Genomic DNA, 13,870 nt, shown 5'->3' with positions numbered 1-13,870 from the left:
TAAAAACCAAAAAAAAACAACAAACCACCAAACCAAACCCACACACACACAAAACAAAAGGAAAACACACACACACACACATTGAAAAAAATTAAAAAAAAGGAAAAAAACCCTTGAAAAAAAAAAATCAGTTTGTCACAAGTGTCAAGGTGCAGCTTGCTGGGGTGCTGTGGTGTCCTCAGGTGGCATCATCGACAGTGGTCAAAGAGTGGGAGCATCCTCTGAGGGCCAGTTCTTCTCCTGATGATGCTGAAACAAATCCCTAGGGGATGGCTGTCAAAATATATAGGACATTCGGTTCTTAATTTAATTTTTTTTTTTTTAATTGTATCATCTCCTAGGCCAGCTCCTAATTCAATGAATTGCAGGGGATTATTTGTGCAAAATCTTCAAAAAAAAAAAAAAAAAAAAAAAAAAAAAAAAAAAAAAAAAAAAATTTGCTTTCTACAGTGTACTGCACCTCATGAATAAGACGTCTACGGAATGAAGTTCATCTCTTCAAGTACTTTGTACAAAGATAACACAGACACAGTCTCAAAAGGGTCTGAGATTTGCAAGTATCCTTATAACCTCAGCACTTCTGCAATAAAGCAATTGCTCTCGACGATTCAGCCTGCCCAAAGCGATTACAATTTCAGTTCGTGGAAATCATCAGCAACATCAAAGTTCTAGCATTTGCATGATAAATCAGGTGAATTAAAGTAGATTAGTAGACACAAAGCAAACTATTTCACAGAGGCTGCAGTGCAAGTTCATTTAAGCTAGACAGAGAAATCATGCTACACAAACGAATTTAATGCTTTGATAATTTTTTCTTTTTTTTTTTTTTTTTTTTTTTTTTTTTTTCCCCTTGCAAACCCCCATGAAAGCAGCTGAGGATCACCATAAGTCACTTCCATAAATTACTCTGAAGTATCTCTCCTTAAAGGAATCTTAAAGCTCGTTAATTTCTGCCCAAAGAGCTGGCTGAGCAGGTTGTTCTGGACTCAGCAGTGCGGTAGCTGCCTGACCCGCTGGCTTTGGGTCCCCTGTGCAAGGAGCCCCTGGGAGCGGGTCCCTTGGCCAACACTTGGTGGAGGCTTTTCCCCAGAATGGCTTTCCTGCGTTTCATATCCCCGTTGGCAGGTCGGAACTCCCCCTTTTTTTGGTTGTAAGTGTCCAGGACCATCTTCTTCAGCTGGGTGCCCGTCCTGGCTTTGGCTACCAGCTTGTTGCAGTGTGCTTCCCTCCTGTCAGGAGACAGAGCCGAGGCTTCAGCCTTGCTCCAACCACCACGTTTCAGCTGCCCGGGGCTCTCACTCTTCCCTGGGCAGGAGATTCTGGCTTTTTTCTTTTTCCCATCTCCCTCCAGGTTCTCCCGAGAGCCGGAGCTGCTCCGGTGGTTCAAGGATTTGTGCTCTTTCCTCCTCTTGGGGTGAAGCTTGCTGCTGGCTTTGCTGGGTTCCAGGTGGCCGTGCCTCACGGGGTTGCTGGCCACCTCGCCTCTGGCTGGTGGCCCGGACTTGCTTGGGTTGTCACCTTGGTCCTTGGTGTTGGTGCCGCTGTCCTTAGCCTCAGGCATGGCTTTGCCCCTCCCCGAGACAAGCTGGTGACCCTCCTCAGTGCTGCCTGCACCAGGAGCTGCCTCACTGCGGGCTGGCTACCCAAGGTCTTCTTCTGCAGGGCCAACTCTTTGGCAGCCCTGTTCAGCGTGGGTGATGCTGGCTTGTCCTTCAGGGGGTGCTGGGCACCTTCTGGAGACGCAGCCTTAGGGCACCTTCCCAAGAAGAGGCATTGCCGGCACCGGGGTTGCCCCACCCGTGGTCTCCTTGCCTTGTAGAACCTCTGCCTCGGGGAAGAAAGCTCTGAGACCTTCTTAGCAAGCTGGAGAAATGGGATCCCATCCACGGCTGCACTGGGATTTCCCAGGACACCTACCACATGCTCCTCTTTTCTTTGACTGGTGTCGGTGTAGCCCCGGTTCTGCATCTCGTGTGGGGGAGAGAGGTGTTGGTCTGTGGCCTGGTTACAAGCCAGCCCAGCAAGGTCGACAGTAAACTCGGGAGAGTCCAAGAAAGAAAGTGGTTTCTCATCAAAGTCTCCTTTCTCCAGCTCCTCCACGGATAGGGCAGCGACACGGCTGAGCTCTGGGCTGCTCGCCACAGCCGGTGGCAGAGATGGGAGAGGCAGGGAGGTGGGGGCAGGCTCTCCAGCTGGGATTTCTCCATCTCTGCCAGGAGGTCAGAGAAGTCCTCCACCAGGTCTTCTGCTTTCAGGGAGGGCTGGGGTGCTCCTGGGTCAGCGGGTGTTGCAGGGAAGGAGTCAGTGGGAGCCCGCAGGCTGGGGCTTGCTGACTCTACCAGCTGCAGGTCACTGGTGTGGTGATGGGCTGGTGAGCTGGGTGGGAGTGAGCTGCCACGGTGAGCAACCTTCCTCTTCTTGCTCGGTGGCATGGCCTCCTGCAGAGAGCCAGCCTCTTTCACCTTCTCCCTGCCCTCCCTGGAGGCAGCACCAGGCCTCATGACCCCCCTGAATTTGAAAGTCTTGTTGCTTCCTGCCAAGTGCTTCTCCATGTGCCGGTCATACTGCTCTTTCTTGGAGAAGGTGTAGTTGCACATGCTGCAGATGAAGGACTTCTTGATGACGTGCATGACGTCTGCGCAGAGCTCGCAGGCATACAGGGTGGTGTGCTTGATCTCCTGCTCCTCCACTATCCCGTGCTCCTGGCTGAGGTGGGTTCGCAGCTCTTTGGTCTCCTGGTAGAACATGGGACACTTGTGGCACAGGTAAATCTTCTGCAAACTGTGGACGACCAAGTGCCGCTGGAGCTTGAAGGGCTTGGGAAACTGTTTGCCACAGTGATGACAGTCCCTGGAAGGATCCTTGCAGTCCGGGTGCATGGGGACAGATTTGGGGGGGCCTTCGTTTTTCGCCACGTGCTCTGGAGACGGACTGGAAGATGCTTTGGAGGAGCTGGTGGGGGTGGCTTCACCCTGACGCTGCTTTCCGAGGGGTCTTTGACGGCCTTGGCCTCCTGCTCCAGGGACAGCTCCTTGGGGCTCTTGCTCTCTGCTAACCCCGTGCCTGCTGCTGGGGTCAGCGTTCCGGGAGGACCTGCCGGGCTTCCGACACATGATGGTGTTGAGGAAGTGGGTGACAGCAGCGTTGTCCTCTCCAAAGCAGGGGGCCAGGCCCATCACCGACTTCTGGGCTTGGCCCTTGCGAGCGAACTGGGTGGCGTGTTCCCGGAGGTGCTCGTTGTACATCCAGACATCAGAGATCTCCTTCAGGCACATCCCGCAGGCCCACAGCCCGGCTTTGTTTTTGGCGTGCTTCTCCTTCAGGTGGTCCTCAGCTGCTCCGGGAGCTGAACTTGCGCTGGACACACATGTAGCAGGTAGGAGGAGGGGAAGGGTTGTGGGAGAGCTTGTGGAAGTCCAGCTCGCCCAGTGTCAGGAACCACTGGAAGCAGACTTTGCATTTGTACTGCTTGTCTTTGGACTTGATGGTCACCTCGCCGCGGTTTTTCCCCGATTTCCCATCTTCTGGCTTGCTCCTCTGCTTGCTGTGCTGGCCCGGCTTTGGCTTGAAATGTTCAGCGTCGTCCTCCCCCTGGTCAGGAAGATCTCCACAAGGGCTGAAGAAGCACACGTCTCTCATTTTCAGCTTGGCATTCAGCATCTCGATGTCGATGGTGTGAAACTGAGAAGAGCCCGAGTCCTCGTTAGTTGTGCCATCATAGGGCTCCTCCACCAGGTGGGGGGCTCCGAGCTCGCTCCTGGAGAGACTGCTCATCCTCAAGGCCCACCAGAGGCTCAAACATATCCTCAGCAGAGAGGCTTTCACCTTCCTTCTCCAGACTCCCCCAGAGGTTCAAGCTGGGGACGTTGTCCACTTGGCTGTTTTGGCACAAGAAGGTCAGCATGTTGTCTTCCAGGTCAATGTCCTCCTTCCCCAGGTCGATCTCCTCACAGTCCAATCTCTGCGCAACGCTTTCGGATCCACTGGGAGCAGCAGCATCTCCACTCTTCACCTGGCTGCTCTGACACATGTTCAGCATCAAGGCGTCATCGACGGAGATGGTTTCGTATTCACGAGGGTCCTCCCTGGTGACACAGAAAGAGCTGCTCTCCCTGAGGTCAGAAGCCAATCGGATCTTGAAGAGGTCGATGGCCCCTGCTGGCCTGCAGGTGACCTCGGGGGTGGGCTTGGGTTTCTTGCTACGTTTCCCATACACCCGGGTGCATTTCCTCCGGACAGATTGGTCATCCCGGGGGAAGAGCTGGGAGAAGGTGGAGTCATCATCAAACAAGCTCTGGAGGTCCGAGACAGCCGCGCTCTCCACGCCCGGGGACAGGTCTGGTGTCTCCCAGTGCTTTGCTTCCACAGAAGGGCTGGTCCCCAGAGTGGCTTCTGGAGCACCTTCCCCAGGAGTGTTTTGGGTGGTTTCCCATGTGTCCAGCAGCAGACCTTCAGCAGGAGCCGTGGGACTCTGCAGAGCATCACTGCAGTCCTCAGCACCCTTGCCTGCTGCAGGACTGTGTCGTGTCTCAGCATCCATCTCCTCTGCACCATCAGCATCACCGTGCTGCTCTTTGCCTACCTTACCCAGTCCCTTCTCCACTTGCCTCACTAACCCACATACCCATTTCTTGCAAGCCTGTAGGTCACCCACTCCCTCTGGATCTTCCACTTCCCCAGGACAGGTGACCGTGCTCGTTTCTGACTCTTTGCTGCCCATCTCCTTTGATGACACCATCCTGTCACCTATGTCTTCTGCAAGCTCTGCTGCACAAGGGGACTGTTTAGCTTTCTGAGGTTGCTGAGGTGAGCTGGACCTATTTTGCTCCTCTGTGGAGATGCAGCCACCGGGTTCATGCAAACCCTCCACAACCCTGGGCAAACTGGAGCCGAGGACAGCAAAGGGAGGACTTGCCTTCTTCTCCAGCTCACCCAGATCATCAGGCTCATTTCTGCTGAAAAACCCCTTTGCTTTCCTTCGTCTCACTTTCCTGTTCAGCTTCTTCTCAGAACTGCTGGTCACTTCTCCAGGATCTTTGCTTTGGCTCCTTCTGCCCTTTTCTCCCTTCCTTGCTTGACACCCAAGTCCACCTTCCCAGCCACCACCTCATCTGCTCCCCTCATCTCCAAGTGTGGTCCCTTTGCCTTCACCTCCTCACGCAGAACATGTGTGTGGTGCAGCTCCTGGGACATCTCGAAGGAGATGATGCTGAGGTCACTGAGGACTCTGCTGACCACTTCTTGCATATGTGCACTGGGTTCTTTCTCCAGACCTGGCAATATTTTCTTGGGGACATGGTCAGCAGTGGTGGTTGGTGTCTGTGAGCTGCAGGTTTTGTCTTTAACTGAAGTCTTCGGGCTCCTCCTGGGCACCTTTTGGGCTGTTTTCAATGTCCTGTCTGCAGAAAGCAAAGCAGACACGGTGGTCTTGCTGGGCTGGGTCCACCACCACTCTTCACCTGGTGCTTGACAGCTTTGTGCCTGGTCAGGCCAGGCTTGGACCGGAAAGTGGCTGAACAAATGTCACAGGTCACCAGGAGCCCATTTGGCTTCTTTTCTTTGGGAAGTTCACTTCGGGAAGGGCTCAGAGTAGGGGTAGGTGTGTTGTCCTCTCCTTGGCCCATACTGTTTAACACACAGGTCCCAGTTTCTCCAGCCCCATGGCTTTTGGGTTTCTCCCCTTTTAAACTCTTTCCTCTGCTCTCTGTGGGTATGGAAAGACCAAGTCTCACCTCTCCTGCCTCTGAAAACTTGTGGTTATTTAATTCAGCAGGACCAAGATCTCCAATCCTTGAAAGACCTCTGCTGACAGCAGCTGGCTGAACAACACAACCTTTGGATGGAGCCTCTGGTTCACTTTGGAGTTTATTTCCCCACCACAGCAGCTTTCAGAATCATCCTCTTCACTCAGCCTGGCCTCTCCTTCTCTGGTTGGCAGAAGATCTGGTGTGGGATGGGTTGGGGACTCTTGGGTTTTAGGAGAAATGGAGTTCATGACCATATCTGTGACAGTGTACGTTTGGGTTTCTTGAAAAGGAGAACTTGGCAGCACAGCACTGGTACAACTGGCTGTCTCTTTCCCAACACCCTTTTGGTTGAAGGGTGCTGAGCAGGGAAGGGAGCAGTCCCTCTCATGTGGTTCCTGGGGACCTTCCATCTCCAAGGCTGAGCCCACTAGCCCATCAGCATGCAGCAGAGCACAGGGTCTTGCCCTTCCTTCTCTTTCAGGTGGCCTGGAGCTCCCCAAAGCACCATCAGGGAGGTGACTGTGACCATTCTTGACCACCTCCTTTGGCATGGTCCTGCAGTGATGCAGAGAAGGAGGAAAGGTGGGTGCCCTTTTCCATGTCCCTTGCTCTCCTGGGCTCATGGTGGGATGGTGGATGTTGGCCTCGGGAGGACACCTCTTTGTGATGAATGAACTTGATGAGTTTGGCAGGGACGTGCCACATTTCTTCTCATCAGAAAGTTTAGCACCAAAGCTGGGGACCTCTCCTCCTTCTGCCCCACCGCTCTGAGGGAGTTTGGGGTGACAAAAGGTGCTCACCAAGAGCAAGCTGGCTGGAGATTCTCCTGTGGAATGACAACCACTGAGGGACTTCTTGCCATTTCCTTCTCTGGGAACCTTTGCACTGACTGCTCCAGCTTTCACCTCCAGTACCAAGTGGTTGTCCTGCTGGAGACCCTCCACAGAGGGCCTGGGAGGGCTGGTGGGACTGGGAGGAGCAGAGCAGAGGGGTTTTACCTCCTGGCCCACCAGGCTCCTTTCCATCCTCTCTGCTGCTGCACCGCCTGGGGTTTCTTTCTCCAGCAAACTCCTGCTTAACTGAGCTTGCTCGAGGGTTTTAAATGCCAAGGTCACTTTGTTCTCATCTCCCTCCTGCTCCTCTCCGGGCTGCTCAGCTTTCTTTTCTTGCCCCGGTGGTGGGGTCACCGCTGGGTTTCGGGGTGATGAGAGGTCACCACGCTCTCGGGAGACACCATCTGTGCTGATATTAATGTCACTTCTCTCTGCCTGCTCATTTCCTAAGTGCTGCAGCTCCCTTACAGCATTTTGCAGCCCTGGCTTGGCCAACGAGGACTGTTTGGCACGGGAAGAGCCCGTCCCACCGAGGGACTCCATCTGCTCGCATCCACCAGAGAAAAGCCCAACCGAGGCAGGCATATTTTCCACGTTGCCTTCAACAGGGACATTCCCCTCCCCCTGGGAAGGGCAGCGTGTCTGATTTTCCCCTTCCAAGGCACTACTGCTCTCCTCTTTCTGCTCCAGCTGGCCACGGGTGGTGGCAGAGGGTGGCTGGGAGGAAGGAGCACGGGGAAGCAGGGCATCAGCAGCTCCTCCTCGTTGCTCTTCACCGTTCTGGCGACGAAGAGCTGGAGCTGCTGCAGAGGGTTGGCAGCTGTCTCCCGGGGTGTCTGTGTCTCCTGGGAGCTGCAGGTGCTCTCCTTGGGCAGACTCAGCATGTCTAACAGCAGCACTTTTTGCTTGCTGGCTTTGTCACCAGGTCCAGGGGCCGGAGATGTGGTAGAGCTTTTCCTCTCCTCTGTTTCTTCCATCACCACACAGCCTCACCACCATCCCCTCTGAAGTCCCACGGGGCTTTTGCCATTTGGGGGCCAATTCGGGTTTGCTTGAGGGTCTTTCTTCTGCATCTGGGACCCTCCTTGATGTCATGAGGTGAAAAAGGGGGGGAGATCCAGGCTGGGGTGGAACCTTGTTGAAAGCCCAGTTAGGTTTATGGTTTGGCAGGTGGAACATCAACTTCTGCAGCCTCTGCAGCATCAGCAAAGCTTTCATCCCCTTTCCCTGGCACAGGGAAGCCTATGGCACCACGCTGGATGGCAGGGGATCCTTGGTGGCTTCATCTGCCTCCCAGGCTCTTGGAGAACACGGGAGTCAGTGACAGCAAGAGGGTTCTTTGTCAAGGGGTCTGTGTAGACGGGAGCCTTGCTTGGTCTGGTGTGCATGACCCAGGCAGACTTTTGGAAGTAGAACCCATTTTCCATCTTTCCAGGGTCACCATCCTCAGCAGCCACAGCTCCTCGGAGCTGCTCACTGCTGTCTTTGGAGGCAGAAATGGTCCAAAGGCATGTGGGGCTGTGTGGAACATCCCTGTCTCCAGTGAGTCCAGCTCCACAGGGCAGGGCCAGGGCTCCCGGGGTCTCTTGTAGTCCCATGGCTGCTCACCACGGATGGCTTCTTGCCCTCTGACCTCTGCTGATGCAGAGGTTGGAGCTGCCCAGCTCCTCTGCCAAAAACAGTCCTTTCTCCTGGGCTGCCTCTTGCTCCACGGGTAGTGGTGGGAAATGGCTCAGGTCCTTGCAGATTTGCACCACGTGTTGCTCAGGTTTTGAAGGCCAACGGGTGCCTCGTTATCCAGCTTGCTGGTTTGCAGTTGACTTTCCAGCTCCGTCACCAGTCTCTTGATCTCCAGCTCATCGTCTGATATGTTGTTCATAAAAGTCACATTATAATCTGTTATCCTGTCAGGCAGTGGCAGGGGAGGAAGCTGGGCTGCGGGGACAGGTCCCTTCCTCGGGAATTTTCTTGGTCAGTGGCTTCTCCACTTGGGAGGTTGTGGAACTGAGTCATGTTGTCTGGCAGCCATGGGAGCCACCTCCTCCATAAGGACCACTCTTCCTCCTGCATGAACGGGGGATAGGGTTGCTCAAAGCCAGTGGCTTGCTCTGGGGATTGCTGGAGCAGGGCAAAGGTTGTCAATAACCATCCTTGCTGGGCAGAAACGCTCTCATACAGCGGTGGATCAAACTCAGTGACAGGAAGCTCTCCAAATAATTGAAGAGGAATCGAAGCCTGAGTGGGGAGAGACCTTGCCCTGTGCTGGTTTCTGTGATGTTATGGGAATGCTGGCGTGCTTCTGCCTCAAAGGTGCTGGTGTTGAGGTCATCCCGGCAAAAGTACACATCATCCCATGGGTGAGGAGCCCCAAGGTGGGGGCTTGAGAAGAGGTTGTCATCGTAGTGACTGGGAAGGCCTTTGGGATCAAAGAATGTGTTGTCACTGCTGCCATATGGCTCGGGTGCCTTGGCAGTGAGCAGCATCCCCACTGCATCCCCCCATATGGGGCAACCGCACCGGGATAGTCCTCGACCCTTCACACAGCCCAAGGGCTTCGAGGATTGATGCCCACTTCTGGGTAGGTGGCACTCCCGTGGCCAGGACTGGCATTCATCACTACTGTGGGATGGAGCCATCAGCTCTTCCGATTGGTACTTCCCCCCTGGCTCAGGAAAGGGCCAACTGATGCCTCTGGTTGATAGCAGTCAGCTCAGGGGAGTCCTGAGCTCCAGGGTGGGTTCTCCTGCTCAGCTCTGTGCTTTGCTGCTCCTTTGGGCTCTTCTGTCCCCTCCTTACAGCATAGCCCTGAACAGGGCTCCTGCCCGAGGTGGCCAAGCTGGCCAGCTGCTTCCTGGGGGCTGCCTAACAGCTCCTCCTTCCCACAGTCCATCCAGTAGGTTCTGGTTGAGTACTCAGATGTGTCCTGGAGCCTGCTACCAAGCTTTGGCTGAGCCAACCCTCCTGCTCCCCTGGAAAAGTCCTCTTTGCTCTTCTTCGGGCCCTTGTCCCTCGGGAAGGCTAAGAGGAGCCCTCGGTGCACGTGTCAGGCTGCCTGAGCTCCTCCTCCTCCTCCGTGAGCCTCCCTTTTCACTACCCGAGCCAGTCCCACCAGTATGGGCTGGGCTGGTGACCATCTCACCAGCCATGCTACCACTGTGGCTGCTGCCAGCAGAGGACTGGCTGCTCCGTCTGCGGACTCTGGCAACACAATCCTCTTTCTCAGCATCCTCCTGGCTCTGGACCCCCCGGTGCTCCTCTGCCTCCTTTTTCTGACCGTCTCTTTTCCGGCTGTAGCTCCAGGATGGGTCTTTGTCTTTGGCTTTCTCACTTCTTCCTGGGTGTTTCTTGCTGAAGCTGCCCTTGGACCTCCCGATGAATCCCGGGCCCGTTTCTTCCGTCCCGGAGCTTGCTGCACTCTGCCCCATCATCATCTGAGTCAGAGATGTAGTCATATTCCTGAAACCTGCCCTCCCTTGGGGGCTGGCACCAGCCTCTCGGTGTCCTGGGTGACCTGGGCCTGCTTGCTGCTCTTCACCTGCAGTTTTGTGGAGCTTGTTCTTCTGCTGCATCGATCTTGTGAATGAGCTCCTTGCTCCACGTCCCGCTTCGAGGTTTCCTCTTCTTCGCATCCTTCATGGAGAACCAGGATGGCTTGGAGCTCTTGGTTGGTGACACCCAACCCCACCTCGCTGTTTGCTGGAGGCTCCTGGCTGAGTTTCCTGGGATGTTTTTGGCCTGGAGGTGGAGTTGGAGGAGGCGGTGTCGGGGAGATGCTGTTCTTACCTGCCTGCCCGCAGCTCTGGCCGTCCTCTCCCTTCCTGCTAGCCCTGGATCAGGCTCCTGGGCTGCCAACCTCCGTGCTGCCCCTCCCTTATGCAGGTGCTGCTTCATCTGCTCCCCACCCAGGTGGCCATCTTCATAAAACAGCTGGCCTTGGGCTGGCCTCCTGCCTTCTCCTCCCCTGCCACCTGCTTGGATTTGGGTCTCCAAGGCCAGGACTTCCTTGGCTTGTGGGACACTCCCGCCGCTGGCCGCCTTCACGCCCCGTCAGCTCTCATCAGCAAACACATCTATGAAGCTGCTGTCGATCTCTGGGTTATCTGACTGGTACCCAGCCCATTGAGGGCTTCAGTGATCAGGCTGTCCAGCTTGGCATCGTCGATGTCCAGGTCTGAGGCGGTGAGCGGCAGGGAGCCGGCGGCGAGGCCGTGGAAGAGGCCACCCTTTCAGAGCATCCTCCTTGCCCTCCTTTTGTTCTCTCCCATCCAGCAAGAGGTCATCGGCTCTTGTTCAATGCCAACAGATGTGCTTGGGGGTCTGGAGACAGCCCCAGGCTGGAGGGCTTGGTGAGGGGCTCCGGGGGCAAGCTTTCCGCCCCTCGCTGCCGAGGAGCATCCTTACCCTCTGCAGGGAGAGGGGTGGGAGGAGCAGAACTGGCGGTGCTGCAGGAAGGAGGAGAGGTTGCTGTAGTTCTGGTCACACTGTTTGCAGGTCAGGAGAACGTCCAGCTGGTCCAGGCTGGCACTGCTGAGAGAACTGGCCAGCAAGTGGTGGGAGGAGTATGGAGGTGGAGGCTGCTCCCCATTCCAGCCCATCCGAGCATCCTTTGGCCATCTCCACGCTGGGTTTGTGGAAGGGGCTGGATGGGGAGCATTTCAGGAGGTTGTCATCTTTCAGGGCATCAGGGGGGAAGTGGAAGGACTTGATGGAGTCTGAGGGGTGGTAATGAAGTGAGCTGGAGCTCAAGACGTTGGAGGAGTGGAAGGTTTTGCTGCCGTCCTTGGGATGGCAGGGGTGCTGGAAGAAGGGAGAAGGGGTGAGTGCTGCAGACATCTGGCTGTCTTCAAAGTTGGGGTTGAGGGGGCTGCTGGACATGGGGGAGAGCGAGGAGCAGGTGCTGCCACAGGGGGGGTTGGGGATGGGGGATGGCAGCGGGGACTCACAAGGCGAGGCAACCACCAAGGCCGAGGGTGGCAGGACCAGCGCTGAGCCTGACGAGCTCCTGGAGGAGGGAGGAGGAGCTGCTTGACTCATGCTGTAGAAGAGGGCTTTGCTTCTTGCATCGCAGGTGGGGGACCCCGGCTCCTTCCCGTTTTCGAAGGAGAAAGCACCCGTGGAGCTGGGGTCTCCTCTCTGGACCCCGAGGCTCTCTCCCAACAAGAGCTTTTTGCTGTGATACCCTGGGGAATTACTCACGGGGGGTCCTTTCTGACCTTTCCCACTCCCCTGCCACTCGGAGGTGCCCAGGGGAAGGGGAGCTTCTGGCTGGTGATTTGTCTTGACAGCTCCAGCCGGTTTGGAGCGGGCATTGGAGGAGCGAGGTGGATTTGCTGCCAAGGCATCCTGGCGTTTTTCTGCCTGTGCTGCCTCTGCTCGGGCCCAGGCTGGCACTCGAATGAGAACTGGTTTCCAACGGGGTTTGGATAAGGTGCTGAATTCTGGTCCGTGGGTGGAAACACCTTGGTGGCACCTTCCCAAGCTTGCAGCAGCCTGGGGGTGGGTGGGGATGCTCGTCTCGAAAGGCACGGAGCCGGCGCTGGCGCTGCCGGCGGGGGAGCTGCAATAGGCTTTGCTCTGAAAGTGCACTTCGGAGAGGGAGTTCGGTGGCACGGTCCTTCTCAGAGGGCTGCTCTGGACCAGCAGCCTTGTGCTGGGGACACTGTCCTTCGCTGAGGCTTGCCTCTGACCGGCCACCGGCTTGGGCAGACCCGGCGAGTGTAAACTAGAGGGAAAAACAGCTTGGTTTTCTTGGAAAGTGCTTGGGTTTTGGTCGATAGCACCAGACGACGACGACGACGAGAGAGCACCGTGGGGGTCGGCGGGATGCTCGCTCCTCCCTTTGCAGCACGGCAGAGAGCCGTGGTGCTGGGCCGGTACCGGCACCGGGTGCAGGAATGGTGGCGGCGGGGCCGGCAAGGCGTAGAGCCTGCCCTGGGGGGACACGTTCTCGTAGGAACCACCGCTCGGTGTCTCCTCTTGCCACTCCCGGGAGGCCGAGTGGAAGGAGAAGGAGCCGTGAATCAGCTGCCCGGTGCCGAGTCCCCCGTCCAGGTACTCCTGGCTCCCCGCCTCGCCGCCGTAGGGCTCCTTCCCCGAGTCCTGCAGCAGCTGGAAGGGGTATTGGCACGGCAAAGCCCCCAGCCCGTGGCCACCGGCTTTGCCCCCCTCCAGAAAAGAGCCGGATTTCTGCACCGGGATCCCGTAGGTAGCACCCGCAAAGCTCTTCTCCGGGGACTGCCAAGAGTCGGTCCCGTTCCCCTGAAACTCCAAATAATGTAGCTGCCCATTGGTTCCGGGGCTCTTGAGGGGGAGGCCGGGGGTGGGGGGCTGCCCTTTGGGGCCGTGGGGAGGGGCTGGGGGCTGTGAGGTATAGTTGGCGGAGGTGCGGCCGGCGTCGGGGAAGCAGCACCCCAAGCCCCAGGTCGGGTTGCCGGAGGTCGGCTTGGCGCTGGGGGGACGCCGGGCTGGTGGAAGCGGTAGCTGCCATCCGCGGGGCCCTGGTTGTGGTTCTCCTCCGGCTTCTTCGGGGGGGGTGACCTTCTGCTGGGGGTAGGCGATGCCGATGGTGGGGTTGGGCCGGGTACCGGCGATGCTGAGGCGGTAGAGCTGGTGCTGAGCCCGCTCGCCCTTCCCTCCGCGCCGGCTGCGCTCCCGGGCTCGGCCCTTGCCCGGCGGGGAGGAGGGAGGGCTGCCCTTCACCTCCCCCCAGGAGCTGTCGTTGACGAATTTGGGTTTGAGCTGCAGGGATTTGAAGTCAATCTTCCCGGCTTGCTGGGGCCGGATGATGGCTTCTCGCTGGCTGTGGGGCTCCTTGTCCTTGGGGCCGGGGAAGGGGGCCGGGGTCTCCCCGGACAGCCCCTTCCCATCCTTCTCCCCACGGCCTTCCAAGCCAAAGGCTTTGTCGGGGTCTTTGGGGCCGGGCTCGGTATCACCGATGGTGTAAACATGCTGGGTCTCTCCAGTCATGATACCAAGGAGGGGGGGCAAAGCTTAGAAAACCCCCTTTTCCCGTCCTGCTGCGAGCTGCCGTGCACCCCCTGTCACCACGGGCATGGTCCTTGGCTGGGGGGCTCTGGGGTGGCAAGAGGGGCAGTAGCTGCCCGGGGCCAGGGGGATGCGGGGTCCCGAATGTCCCCAGGGCTCTGCTGCATCCTTTCACACCTGGAGAAGAGATAAAGAGATCAAAAAAGAGTGGGGTGGCCATCGGCCATGGGAGGGGGCAGGGGAGAGACTGTGCCCCTTTCCTTGGCATTGCAACGGGAGGGGGATGGAGGAAGGGGCAGCACAACC

General features: G+C 57.0%; 1 pseudogene; it reads right to left on the bottom strand.

Annotated features, from left to right (window-relative positions):
• Positions 1–902: 902 nt before the first annotated feature.
• On the bottom strand, positions 903–13,652 carry LOC115598940 (annotated as a pseudogene).
• Between the last annotated feature and the right edge of the window lie 218 nt (positions 13,653–13,870).

This window comes from Calypte anna, chromosome 11, assembly GCF_003957555.1.
Source record: "Calypte anna isolate BGI_N300 chromosome 11, bCalAnn1_v1.p, whole genome shotgun sequence".
Taxonomy (NCBI): domain Eukaryota; kingdom Metazoa; phylum Chordata; class Aves; order Apodiformes; family Trochilidae; genus Calypte; species Calypte anna.
This window is presented reverse-complemented; position numbering and strand designations above follow the sequence as displayed.